Here is a 10,658-nt window from a genome sequence, read left to right on the forward strand (position 1 = left end):
CACCAACCCACTCCTCGGCGCCCCGCGGAGCGATGCCGTCTTGATCGCCCCCTCCCAACCCCGGGAAAAGGGACACTACCTATCTCAGTTGAAGAAACGATGATGAAACGTTAACGACAAGAACGGCATCTCCTAATGAGTTGTCTTATGGCCTCTGAGATTTGCGCGCGCAGCTGGCGCGCGCGAACCTGGGAGGCCCTAATTGGCCGCTTAATAGCATAAAAAGACAAAGATAATGCCAAATGACACAGTTAAAAATTCAAACAAATAACTGATCTTAATTATACTGTTTGGGAAAAAGAAATAAAAAATTAGACAGCCGCAACACACGCCACTAAAGCCACCACCGCCGGCATAACGCGGAACCAACAGTTGGCAACATTCATTCGCGCGTCATTGCTTCGTTCGCTTCGTCTTCGCAACGAGAGCCGCCATCTTCTCGCGCCTAACGTTTTGTATGGCTTTGTTCTCTGCAATCTTCGCACGCAGCTCATCGGTGGATGCACGTCTGCTCGGCGTCGCAATGCGGCCTGCGTCATTTTTTGGTGTTCGCGCAATCGGTGTGAAGCATGTCGCATGTGAAATGTTTGGTAGAAGTGCCTCACGTCCAAGTCAAGCCGCCGTACGGGTGTATGGCTGTGCGCCCTGTTCTCGGAAGCGTCAACGGCTTTCCGGCATGCGGATTTCAGGTACGTGCAAATGCGTTTCGCCCTCCTATTGAGCTCCGGCGCAAAGCGTGCAATATTTCATGTGAAAGATGCAGTGCCCGTCATCATGGTGTGAATTTCGAGCGGCAAACGAGAACTTTGGCATTTAGAGCACACCGCGGCTGCTAAGTTAGCGTGGAAATTGTTTTACGTTACCGTAATATGTTGCTGTCAGTCTAATCTGCGGCTTGTGGACAGCTAGCCCATTGACTTTTGCTTGTGGCAGCGATAAGTATATAAATGGAAGCGGTAATAATTTTCGAGAGCAGAGAGTTGTTTCGCTCGATGTTTGGTCGTGTTCATGGCGTTATGAAAGCTAGAAAACTAACTGGCTTTATCGTGCTTAGTTCCAACTCCAAGGGGCGTAACGTTGGCGCTGTATATGCTTGTTTTCGGTGTCACGAGTACCACTTTCATGCTTTTGTTGCATGAGAGGTAGCTGCTGCATGCCGTCTGGGCAGAATACAACAAAAGCAATTTCCTCACTTTCATACGTATGCAGTGTGACGTAACAAAATTTCCAGCGTTTTATTCGGAGCGTAAATATCCAGTATAGTTTAGTAAGAAACTCGAATTCTGTCTTAGCTTAGTAGGCGTGAAACAAGTGAAACTCTTTCCTTTTTGAATTCGCCCGCAGATGCGTCATCGGGTAATTGACAGTAGCTTCGCTACGTGAGTTGTTTTATGCGCCAATATTGCCTGGTTAAGTATCCTGTTAATTTATGCCGACGCTCATTCATCTTGATTTTAAGCGGTTACTATCCCCGAGTACCGGACGATGCCAAACTTGTGAGGTGTAGCAAACGCGGGAAATTCAATGTGGCGTGGCTGCAAGTTCCTGTTTTTGCGTTTCTTGCATTCAAAGCCAACAGAGTATCACTGATTTATTTTCCATTTCTGCTGTACTTGATCAATCTAATGTGACAACTGCATTTGCTCTTTAATGTTCTCCATTTACTGTGTATTCAGCTTGGCTGCCGTCCTCTCTTCAGAGGATGCTGCTGTGATAGCTCTTTCGTATAGCAAATGCCTCTAGGCCCTTGTGTTTCAAGGGCTCTGGCGAGGCAGCAGTGCTCCAAGTAATTTTACCATCCTATATATTTTCTATTTTGCATCATTCTTCCACGATGGATTTTAATGTTCATACTATTTGTCATTAGTCATCGCCATAATTTTATAGCACGTAGATTTTACGCACTTTACAGCGACAATTTTTAGGCCAGTTTACAGCCAAGTTACATCTTCTATAATACATCGTCAACATTACCACTTGTCATGGCCCTCTTTGGCCAAACGTGGCCCTTGCGCCATGAAACACCACACATCATCATCATCAGCTTGGCTGCCAGAAAATGCTTGAATTTCTTTCAGTATCCAAGTGACGAAATATTCCACTGACGGCCGTGTGTGAAACACGCAAGATGACAAAACTGATAGCAAAATGATGAGATATTTCTTTTATAGCTTTTGGACTCGACTTTTGGTGAGGCTGTCGATCGACCTTGGGCCTGGTGACAGCACACCCGACATCGCCAAAGTGCAGCCTATCAGTTGAGTGCCCCCGAATGGACCATCAACATCGGAAACTGAAGCAGAGCCAGGTAGGGCCAATTTTTACTTTGGAACAGAATACTGACAGCTGCCTCTTTTTTTAAGAACTAAATAACATATTTACAAACCAATCCTTTCTCTTTGTGCAGCCTACATAGAATTGTTTTTTGTTCTTATACAGACCTTCAGAAAGCAGTTCTTCTGAACCCTTTTTCATGCAAAAATAAATAAAGAGGAGTTCACTTTCTGAAGAAATTGATGCACTGAAATGTGCGTTCGACACACAATGAGATGCAAGGTAACCAACAACTTTAAAGCGGTAAAAAAACAAGTTTGAAACAAGTTCTAACATCATAACCCGCCTTGGCATACGGATCTAAATATAACAGCAACAGAGGTGCATGCAGAGAAGTGTTTGTAAATGTTTGCAAGATATGTACATTGTCTATGAAATTGTTTTATTTACTTAGAGCTTCTTGGTGCCATGGCATCGCAGTAAAAGCTCAAAATGATGCCCCTGCTCCTAATAAAGCACCTTTAGATATTAAAATTAAATTATGGGCTTTTACATACCAAAGTCACAGCCTGAAGTTTTGGGAACCTGGCCTTCTTTAATGTACACCTGAACATAAGTGCATAAGCGTTATTGCATTTTAGCCTCATTGGAGGGCAGCTGTCATGGCCTAGATTGAAGCTGGGACCAGCATGACTGAGCAGCATGGCATCATAGTAAGTGGGCTATAACACTAGGTCAAAATGAGAAATACTGCTTAGAACTACCAACTTCTTGGCTCACAAGCACTTTGCACTAAGTTAAAGGAGTATGGAGTACTGACAGCGACTGTTTATGTACCAATTTCTTTTTAACCTGACTCCATTATTAAAGTGCGAAGCTTCAATTAGTCAAAACCAGCCTAAATTACAGAGCCAGCTCAAAACACGCACCATGTATAGCTGGATTTGGACATGAAAATGGAGTCAATTCATGTCGCCGAAAATGGAGGTGGCAGTCACACTATTTCATGCATTTTGCCTAAAACATAGTCAATAATTAATCAATTTCTAAAATATTCTTTTCAAAAAGTTTTTTTTCAAGCATGAAAGGAGGAGCCAAATGGTGTTCAGGTGCACGAGCGGTTAGTTGCACGGCACTTGCATGTGTTCACTGGCTTCTTTCAAGCTTGAAAGAAACATTTGTTGCACCTATTGAGCAGTAGAAAGCTGGATTGGGAATTTTTCAGGGTGCTCTACAATTTTCGCACTGACACTTTTGCTTTGAATATAATATTTGAGCAGTTAAGTAATCGTTAACTAATTACCTAATTACGAAAAATGCAAGAATTGGTTTCACTTCCTCAAAACGATGGCAAACGACATTACCTTGGTGCTGTCCAGCTACGTTGCAGTTGTACATATTTAAAGCTTGCATGTGTTATACAGACCACCTGGTAATTACAAGGCATATATAGAAGTGGCTAAGTTGTGTAAGCCAGCCATGTGTAGCGAATCATGAGAAACAGCCATGTTTCTTTGACTTAAGGGCGTGATAAGATTGACATGCTCGACACCTTGTATCAGTGTGTTCTAGGCCTGTTCGTAGTTTAGCTACTACATAAACAATATTTCTCCACGTGTAAGCTCATATGCATCTTTCAAGTATATTGCCTCGTGTGTCCAAAATAAGCCATCCTCGCGCTTCCTTCATTATGTCTTTATCTGTTGCTGTGCTAAATTTTTAACATGCAACTGCACAAATTTTCATCTAGTTTTCATGTTTCCTCGTTGTTTGGTGGCTTTATTTCTGAACAAGTTGTTTTCGTTAAACCCTGTTGCACACAGCAGTACACAGCATTTCTGCCTAGAGTGGAAATGGTTTTTTTTTTTCAGATTGACATAAATACACCTTGCCTGGGCAATGTAAGGCAATCTACATAACACTGCCATGCAATAATGTTTATATTGTATTCCAGCATCATGCAGAACTGTTTACTTACCAGATTAGAATATGTATAAGTGTTGGAAGTAACAGAACTGGAAGAAGCCAGCAGATAATGAGGCCAAGGAAAGCATACAGGAACATGTGTTAAGTTTTTTTATATGAAGTATAGAAATGATAAATTCTGGGTAAGTGAAAGTAGATTAAAAGATATCCACCTGTGGGTGGAGAACGGACCCATAACCTTCACATTACACATGTGATATACTAACCACTGTGGTACTACTGCCGTGTTCGAGCGTCGACAATCTTAGGGGCCATTGTGGACGGTTGAATGCTGCCTCGGTGGCACAGTGGTTAGTGCATCGCATGCCTAATGCAAAGGCTGTAGGTTCGTTCTCCCCCCATGCCTGGTTGTTTTTTTTTTACCATTTTCATTTCCCTTTATCATTTCTACATTTAAATAGAAAATTACAAATAAGTTTCCACGTGCCTTCCCTGGCATCTTCCAGCTGTGATTCAGAAAAATTTTGACCCTCAGTATCCTTTCTTCTCCTTTGGAAGAACAGGAGCTTCATTTTAAAAATAATGAATTCACCTTGTTCAGTATCTCAATGTGGTCTCAAATCTTATCATAGCATGTGTATTACTAAGTGAAGTTTTTGTTAAGATGATATAGCATGGGACCTAATTAGTAGCCTTTGTGTACAGATATATGACTAGTCTAATAAATAGGAGGATTTTAAGAAGCACTTCTAACATGGTCTGAGCATGTGTTTAAAAAAACTAATCTAGCATGATTTCAGGCATAACTGTTGCCCCTGAAAAATATTTGGATAATATGCATTGGCATTGTTTTTAGAGAGCACCAATACTGCTTTGATAGAGGTAGCCTCGTGGAACATGAAGCATCGCTTCTTGCTGAGTCAAGGAAATATTTGCATATCTGAGGTGCATGTGTCATAAGCTCGAATGCTGTTTAGAGGCTGCTAATAAGAAAATTACTTGACTTGCCTTCCAGAGATTGCTTCAGTAGTCTATGCTACTCCATCATAAACAATTTACCAGGGTGAACATTCACCACAGTTGGCTTTGCAATGTTTATGCAAAATACCACAATTGGTTACTAGACATGTGACTGCACTAAAACTTGGAATTAATGACCAGTAAGATTTATGGGACCAGCAAAACTTAGTTTATTACTCCAGAACAAAATGCGAGGCACTTCGGTTATTTCTGCCATAGAGTTTCTTACAGTAATTACTAGAGGGAACTCCGGCGCTGCAGTCGTACCACCATGGGAATGATGGGAAGCACATAGATTTGTCGGATAATCGTGCTTGTGAATTCAGACGTTCTTGTGGCTTCGTATATTATACGCTATATAAATCTTATTGTAAATTTCAGCGCAGTCTATACTCTTCGAAGTGCAGAAGACGGCGCCAACACGCACAATTGCTATTAATTGCAACGATTGAGCTTGTCCAGGTAGCCAAATCGAAGGGCGCCAAGCGTCTCAAGGCACTGGTATGCGCGCGATAAATTCATCAGGGCGTTGCACTCGCTTGTCGATACATGCCTCTGTGGCTTAATGGTTTCAATATCAGACTTCTGTTCTAGAGTTCCTGTGTCTGAATCCTGTCGTCGGACGATTTTCATGTTTATTTATTTTTTACACAGTATATTGTTGAGAATGACTAGTTTACAAAGTCACAAAGCCGTTTGAAGCCAAACAGATGAAGTTTAGGCAAATCCATGTACTTCCCATAATTTCCATGCTGCTACAGCCGTTCTTGTTTGATCTCCTGTGGACACTAACGTCAGAGTTCCCTCTAGTAATTATTGTATGAAACTGATTTCTGCTTCCACTCGTGCAGAAGCGGCACCACACCTGCTGCGTAAACATGCACTACCTTTCGGCCAAGTGCAGGGAATGCTGTGAACTCGCCCTGTACAAAGCCTGCACTAAGTAAAACGAATCACAACGTGCAGGTGCTGCCACGTTGAACTGGTGGAATGAGGAGTGAAATTCAGCACCTCCTGAACTAGTTCAGAAAGTGCAGGTTAATCTAGTGGAGATTATATAGTAACAGAAGTTGAGTGATTCTGCGTTGCATTCACGAAATATACTTCATGATACTTTTCCATTTATTTCATCAGTTATTAAGAATCCCTTTTGCATTGTTGGACAAAACTACAGAATGCCAACATATTTTCTAGCATTCACTGGTAACAAACATGTCAAAACTTGTTCTAGTGTCTGGATTGCCGCTTTAGCCGTTAACCCCCAAGTTAATTCCGGAAAAATGCACCAAATTTTTTGAACTAGGGTGGTTGCTTGGGCTAGTTGGTAATTCATGATCAAAAATAATGTACAGCGCAAAGGACAAGGACAGTGATAGACGACATACACAGCGCTGTATGTCAGCGCTGTGTATGTCGTCTATCACTGTCCTTGTCCTTTGCGCTATACATTATTTTTGACCAAATTTTTTACGTACTCAATTTTTCGGCGTCATTCTCATTCTAAAAATATATTACTTCATTGGTCTCTTGTTAGAAATAACACAAAAATAAGAGCTGCTCTTGAAGGCAGCTTTCCCTCAATGCCGACTGTAACTCATCTTTGACAATACGAGCAGCATAACATCGGGCAGAAAGAGTGCAACTCGTCATTGGCGATATTGGTACTACCTCCAGTCACTAGTACAGCTTGGGATCAATGGTTAAATGTTGCGACTTTGTTGATGCCCAATTTTAATTCTGCAGCTGTTACACTTGGGTGTAGCATGTGTATGTACGTGTGCATGCATTAAAATGACTTCACGCTAGAGCAAAGCAACTGTAGTGCAGAGAGGCATTAGTCATCTTTATATATTTGCTGTGTAAAGATGCACTAAGTTTATTTTTTGCAGTATGGGCTTGGCGCTAATTGGCCAAAGATGCCCTTGTGCTACTAAAACCTATCAATTAATTCGCTTTTTGCAGTAGCAGGTGCTTATTCCTTTTTCAGGATCGGTCTGTGAGTTTTAATTTGTTTTTCTTGAACTGTGCAATTTCCACTCACAGGACTGCATGTCATGTGAAGTGTTCCTTTTTCAATCAAGAATGTTGAGGTTGTGTTTGTGAAACTCGATTTCTTGCCTCAAACGAGCTTGTACAAACTGACCAAGCTGATAATTCTACCTGCTTATATATTAAATGTGTTGCGGTTATGAACCCTCATAATGAATGACACATAGTATAAAAATTTTATCTAATAAAACGATTTAATGAAATTTTTCATGTTTTTCACGTTCGTGTTCACTTCTCTACTCTCGTGTCCTGTCTGCATGTCTCACCTCTTTTTTTTGCATATTAAATATCGTATAAACTTAACCATGCTTTTTTACCACAATGCAGGGGGAAAAAGTTCCGGTAACACCATGCATTCAGTATGGTGGCCCACACGTGTATGCAAGCAACCTCCTTCATGTGGACCAAGAACTACTCTGCAGTGTCTCACAGACTTCCATGTGAAGCCCTCAACATTCTCGTCTCAGTGGAATGGCTGCCCATCTACCTGCGTGTCCATCACCAAGACGGCTAGTTGTAAAGCTCCTGTACCCGTTTAAGAAAGCTTAATGATTTTTTTTATTTAGTTTTCACGGTTGGCCGTAGAATCTTAACATTTTTGATGTTTCTAACGTTTTTACCTGGCACAAAGTGGCGCAATAACTTTAAACCAGTGTAATGTATTTAAGTGATGCTCACTCTAATGCCTATCTGGTTTTGTTTGTGTTTAAGAAATTTGAATGTCTGATGAGGTAACAGCATTTAAATTTGTCATCGTGGCTTGTTTCAATGAGCTGCTAGGAAATAAGATGCAAAACTTATCACACGCCAGTTCTAGCATTTTTGTATTCATGACTAAAGTATACACGTTTCAAAAGATGGAAAGTGGGGAAAAAAAAGCCTCAAGAACATAATCATCCTAGGATTGTCATGTCCTTACAACTCTGCAATGACTAATGCCTCATGCATCTTGGGAGCACAATGGTCGCAATGCCTACAGGTATACTTGATAAGAGACTAGCTTGCAAAAATTTAGTTGAGAGTTAGCGCTCATCCTGTCTGCTTCTAGTCTGTGTCCATGCCACTTCGCGCTACAATCCAAGATCATGTTACTGTACCAACTCGCCCAACTTTTTATCCTTTTGTTAAAGACACACTCAGACTTGTTCTTACTTATGTGACCGGTTATTTTTGTGCTTTATAATAAGATGCAGTGCTTTTCGAATGAAAACGTGATATTTAGTAGTGAGGTTATTTAAAAAAACTGTTCTGCTTAAAATTTAATTGAGCAAGCCTGTGCCATTATTCGGTGCTTATGTCTTTGTATTGGTATGGTTTTACTCATCTTCCTTTTTACTTTTAAAATGTGCAAACATTATTATGTAACCATTTCTCTTGAATGAAATAAATACTTCTGACATTTCGTCACAAATTTTACAATGATGTTGTTCAATTAGGTAACCTTAGACTAGCTGATTGTTGTTCTAGTAGCTTAACTTACAATGCCTTTGCAATATTCAATGCAAGCACATGGTGAAAAATAAACTAAGTTATTGGGTATAAGCAGGTATCTTTCAGTAAATGGAGCATACATATATTTCAGGAAATAGTGCATGCTTATATATTGAACAGCAAGGACAGCTACACATGCTGTTTTGTTCGTAAATGCTGAAACATGATTCGACGTGGAAGCACTTAGTCTTTGGCTTTGAGTGCTACCTTTAAGTCATGTGTCAAAGTAGTAGTAGAAGCATCCCGTGGCGATAAATGACAACTTTGATGAATAGAGGTGTAAAATGTGTGCTTAAAACGGCAAAAAACTGTTTGACAGGCAAACATATGCTTCTGTAGTACTGTACTTGTTACCGTCGCCAATCCATGCATTGCTTGTGCTCTATTGCATTCAATATGAGCTACAACAACGAGCTGTGGTGTCTTTCCCTCCTGGTCGAGCTGGTGTTGCGAAAATGTTTGACCAAGAAAAGGGGAGGTTTTTAATTATTTCTGAAATGCATGTAACTATGCTTTTGGCTGTGTGCTGTTTCCACGGGGTTATAAGTACTGGTGCACCAAGGTGCGGGAGATCCTGTGTCCTTAGTGCAGCGCGCATTGTTATTGCGCTCTGCATCCGACCGGCAGTGTACTATCACTGCAGAGGAAGATTACGAAAAGCATGGCCTGTGTGCCTTGCTGCAATGGTGAAACCTTCAATTGTTTGCCTGAAAGGGTCGCACGTTATGCTACCACATGACGGACCAGAAGCACAATATGACGACGCCTCACAGATTCTGGCTCATACTGAACAAGGTAGTACCATAGCTAAGGCTAGGCAGCATTCACAACAGCTAGTCTGCCCATTAACTACATGGCTGTAGTGAACGCTAAAATACTTGTAGGGATAACACCCTTTTGGAAGCGTGTTGTCCATGCTACACCCATATTGAAAGGGTGCTGTCTCTGTTACACCCCATATAGAAAGGGTGTTGTTAGCTTTACACCCATCGGCGAGGTGACGTCATATTAACACCCCTTCTCTTGTAGGGTGTTAATTTGCACCATTTGCTTGAGGTGTAGCAATACACCCAAAAAGGGTGTCACCCATGGGACAAGTCATTTACACCTTTAAGGGTGTTAAAATTTTTAGAGTGTAGTGCAGTGGCTGCGCAGTTTCTTATTTTCTTTCTTTTTTTAGTCGCGAATACGGCAAATCTATACGTAATCCGTCTATTTGCACGTAAGGCTTAGGGCATTACGTAGCAGCATATATTCGCGCTTGACGGGACAAAAGCAAACATTGTCATAGAATCGAGAATCGTCATAGAATTGTTACAATGCTCCTGTCATCACACCATTGTCCTCACACTATCGCCGTCATTCAAGCGTCATGATCTCATTGTCGATATGCCGTCGTCTCATTCTGTCGTCGCCATTGCGTCGTTGTCGTAGATTGGGAGTCATGCCGTCGTTATCTTTTCATGGTCCTCTTGCCGTGGTCGTCGCGACTGCTTCGTCATTGCTTCGTCGTCGTTGCATTATCGCCATGCGTGTGATCTGCTTGTTCGAGCGTTAGCCCTGTATCCTTCTTCGGCGTAAGTATAAACATTTCACGATTTTAAAGCTGTAACCTTGGTGGGGAAAAAACAAACATTGCACGGTATTACACATTGCATATAGGATGAAAATAAACAAACCTGTGAGCATATCTGGTGGTATTATTGCCTTGAATTAGCTGCGCACCAAAATCTTCGCTTCACATAGACTGCCACATCTGTTTTAGATGTGTGCAACTATTACAGCGAAACTGTGCTGTAATCTGGCGGTGGTCGATGTCCCTCCGTCTACGCGTCGCGTCAAGACGAAAAAAATTTTGTCTCCAGTTTTTCGCGTACGTTCTGTCGCTGCCATTCTAA

The 10,658-nt window shown here is 41.4% G+C and overlaps 1 long non-coding RNA gene across 1 annotated transcript; it reads left to right on the forward strand.

The window, feature by feature from the left end:
- The first annotated feature begins 227 nt into the window (after positions 1–227).
- LOC139052271 (uncharacterized) lies at positions 228–8,680 on the forward strand. Its single transcript, XR_011509809.1, has 3 exons — positions 228–689; positions 2,172–2,308; positions 7,597–8,680. It is a non-coding gene; the product is annotated as an uncharacterized lncRNA (long non-coding RNA).
- The last annotated feature ends 1,978 nt before the right edge of the window (positions 8,681–10,658 follow it).

Source organism: Dermacentor albipictus, unplaced genomic scaffold (genome assembly GCF_038994185.2).
Source record: "Dermacentor albipictus isolate Rhodes 1998 colony unplaced genomic scaffold, USDA_Dalb.pri_finalv2 scaffold_21, whole genome shotgun sequence".
NCBI lineage: Eukaryota > Metazoa > Arthropoda > Arachnida > Ixodida > Ixodidae > Dermacentor > Dermacentor albipictus.